The sequence below is a fragment of the Salvelinus sp. IW2-2015 genome, linkage group LG13 (genome assembly GCF_002910315.2).
Source record: "Salvelinus sp. IW2-2015 linkage group LG13, ASM291031v2, whole genome shotgun sequence".
Classification (NCBI taxonomy): domain Eukaryota; kingdom Metazoa; phylum Chordata; class Actinopteri; order Salmoniformes; family Salmonidae; genus Salvelinus; species Salvelinus sp. IW2-2015.
The window spans coordinates 6058396-6062304 of record NC_036853.1 but is presented as its reverse complement, the minus strand read 5'-3'; the positions used below and the strand labels follow the sequence as shown (position 1 = coordinate 6062304).

At 45.1% G+C, this 3909-nt stretch overlaps 1 pseudogene; it reads right to left on the bottom strand.

The window, feature by feature from the left end:
- Positions 1-3183: 3183 nt before the first annotated feature.
- The window catches only part of LOC111971667 (protein mono-ADP-ribosyltransferase PARP6-like), a 26523-nt pseudogene continuing 25797 nt past the window's right edge, over positions 3184-3909 (bottom strand).

The following is a 3909-nucleotide window of genomic DNA, read 5'->3' as shown; positions in this document are numbered from 1 at the left end:
GCCCTGTGCAACTGGGTCCTGGACTTCGCTGACGGGCCGCCCCCAGTGGTGAGGTTAGGTAACAACATTCCACCCCGCTACCTCAACACTGGGGCCCCACAAGGGTGCGTTCTGAGCCCTCTCCTGTAACTCCCTGTTCACCCACGACTGCGGCCAATGCCACGCCTCCAACATCGATCATCAAGTTTGCGGATTGACACTACAGGGTAGGGCTGGATCCCAACAACGACGAGCGGCCTACAGGAGGAGGTGAGGCCCTCGGAGTGTGGTGCAGGAAAATAACCTCATACTCAACGTCAACAAAACAAAGAGATGATTGTGGACTTCAGGAAACAGCAGAACGAGGAGCACCCCCTATCCCATCACGTCAGTAGTGGAGAAGGGTTGGAACGTTTTTAAGTTCCTCGGTTGTACACATCCCACGCAAACGGAATTGGTCCACCCACACAGACAGCGTTGCTGAAGAAGGCGCAGCAGCGCGCTCTTCAAACCTCAGGAGGCTGAAGAATCGGCTTGTCACCAAAAGCACTCACAAAACCTTCTACAGATGCACAATCCGAGACATCCTGCGGGCTGTATCACCGCCTGGTACGGCAACTGCCTCCGCCCACAACCGTAAGGCTCTCCAGAGGTGTGAGGTCTGCAGCAGAACGCATCAACCCAGGGGCAAACTACCTGGCCCTCCAGGACACCTACACCACCCCGAGTCACAGAAGGCCATAAAGATCATCAAGACAACAACCACCCAAGCCAGCTGCCTGTTCACCCGCTATCATCCAGAAGGCGAGGCAAGTACAGGTGCATCAAAAGCACGACGAGAGACTGAAAACAGCTTCTATCTCAGGCCATCAGACTGTTAAACAGCCACCCACTAACATTAGCGGCCGCTGCCAACATACGGACTCAACGTCCAGCCACTTTAAAAATGGGAATTGATGGAAGATTATGTAAAAAATGTACCACTAGCCACTTTAAGCATGCCAACTTTAAACAAGTTTACATACCCTACATACCCATTTCTCATATATATTACTGTACTCTATTATCATTCTACTGGCATCTTGCCATCTTTATGCAATACATGTACCACTAGCCACTTAAACTATGCCACTTTATGGTTACATTACCCTAAAAGTACTCATCTCATATGTATATACCGTACTCTATACCATCTACTGCAGCTGCCATTGCCGTCGATGGACCACCACTCATCCATATATCTTTATGTACAATGCTTTATCCCTTCACACTTGTGTGTGTGTTGTAAGGTAGGTAGCGTGGAATTGTTAGGTCAATTACTGTTCCCGTATACTACATTGTCGGAACAGAAAGCACAAGCAATTTCGCTACACTCGCATTAACATCTGCTAACCAGTGGTATGTGACTAATAAAATTTGATTTGATTTGATTTGGTTAGAGAGACTGGGTCTGTGTATATGGACTTTCACTGATTTAACAAGTAATGGTTAAACAATCCGCCAAACTTTAATACAAAATATGGTCATAAGAAATGATTATAAAAGTATTGCCCAAGAATAGTCATATTCTTATACAAACAGTCTCTCTGATAACAAACCACTGTTCACTGTATTGTGATATATGTTTTAAAGGCAAGTCAAATCCATTTATTTTTATTTTTTAGAGGCAGTTGCATGATGACCAATGTGCAAAGCCTAATCGTGTTATAATCACATTATAATATTCACAAGGGAAAATCCCTCCGCATCTGTCACATAGCAAATCCTATTGCCTCTAATGACAATGAAATATGACATTCCCTTAGAGGTCAATAGTGATCACGTCTCCACGTGAAATTGTGTGACTGCCTTTGTAAGGACACCTTTCTTTCTTTGTGGAGTTCCCTATTGGTCCATGCAATATTCTGAGGTCTCCCCATTGGTCCATACGATGTTCCACGATCCCCATTGGTCCATACGATATTCCAAATTCCCCATTGGTTCATTGGATATTCAGAGTTCCCCATTGTTCCATGTGATATTCACGGTTGGTCCATACGATGTTCCAAGTTCCCCATTGGACAATATATGATATTCAAAGTACCCCATTGGTCCATACTGATATTCAGATACCTGATTTATGTGGTCCATGTGTAACCAGGCCAGTGGAGCACAGCTCTGTGGCTCGCCTTTGTAGTAGTGTTCCAGTAGTGTTTAAATGGTAAGAGTTCCCTATCCTCCCTGGGTCCATCTGTGTATCCCCAGCCAGACCCATACTGTATATATAGCTGTCTCCAGCCAGACCCATACTGTATATATAGCTGTCTCCAGCCAGACCCATACTGTATATATAGCTGTCTCCAGCCATACTGTATATATAGCTGTCTCCAGCCAGACCCATACTGTATATATAGCTGTCTCCAGCCAGACNCCAGACCCATACTGTATATATAGCTGTCTCCAGCCAGACCCATACTGTATATATAGCTGTCCCCAGCCAGACCCATACTGTATATATAGCTGTCCCCAGCCATACTGTATATATAGCTGTCGCCAGCCAGACCCATACTGTATATATAGCTGTCTCCAGCCAGACCCATACTGTATATATAGCTGTCCCCAGCCATACCCATACTGTATATATAGCTGTCTCCAGCCATACTTGTGTCAGTAGTGTTTAAATGGTAAGAGTTCCCTATCCTCCCCTGGGTCCATCCTTTGTATCCCCAGCCAGACCCATACTGTATATTTATAGCTGCTCTCCAGCACAGACCCATACGTATATATAGCTGTCTTCCAGCCAGACCCATACTGTATATATACTGTCTCCCAGCCAATACTGGTTATATATAGCTGTCTCCAGCCAGACCGCCATACTGTATATATAGCTGTCTCCAGCCAGACCTCATACTGTATATATAGCTGCTTCTCCAGCCCATACTGTAATATAGCTGTCTCCAGCCAGACCCAGACTGTATCTATAGCTGTCCCGCCAGCCAGACCCATACTGTATATATAGCTGTCTCCAGCCAAGTACTGTATATATAGCTGTCTCCAGCCATACTGTATATATAGCTGTCCCCAGCCAGACCCATACTGCTATATAAGCTGTCTCCAGCCATTCCTACTCTTACATATAGCTGTCTCCAGCCAGACCCATACTGTATTATATAGCTGTCTCCAGCCAACTGTAATATAGCTGTCCCAGCCAGACCCAATTACTGTATATACAGCTGTCTCCAGCCAGACCCATACTGTATATATAGCTGTCTCCAGCCAACCTGTATATATAGCTGTCTCCAGCCATACTGTACTTAAAGCTCTGTCTCATATGTCCTCCTCAGATAGGCTTAGGTCCCAACCACCCCGTATTATCTCTTCCTCAATCCTTATGTCCTGGGTTGTTTATGTCGGCATCTCCCAACCGGCCATGCTCATACCTAAAGAGAGAGAGAGAAGAAGAGAGAGAGAGAGAGAGAGAGGAGAAGAGAGAGAGAGAGAGAGAGAGAGAGGAGAGAGAGAGAGAGATGAAGAGAGAGAGCAGAGAGAGAAGCAGAGAGAGAGGAGAGAGATAGTAGAGAATTTGGGTTGTGTTCATTAGGCACGAAACATTTTAAACAGAAAATTGGTTTTTGGACAAGTGCATGTAGTGCCCCTTTTCAGTCTGTTTCTTTTCCATTTGGTGTCTAATAAAAACAACCCTGAATGTACTGTATGTAGTCCTACGAGCTGTTTGTGTTTCAGTGAAAGGTCAGTTGAAAGTGATGGAAAGGTCAGTGGAGAATGGGATTGAAAGGTCCGTGAAAGTGGGATTGAAAGGTCAGTGGTGAAATGGAATTGAAAGTCAGTGAAATAGGGATTGAAAGGGCAGTGAAATGGGATTAAAGTCATGAAATGGATTAAGGTCAGTGAAATGGGATTGAAAGTCAGGAAATGGAATGAAAGGTTCGT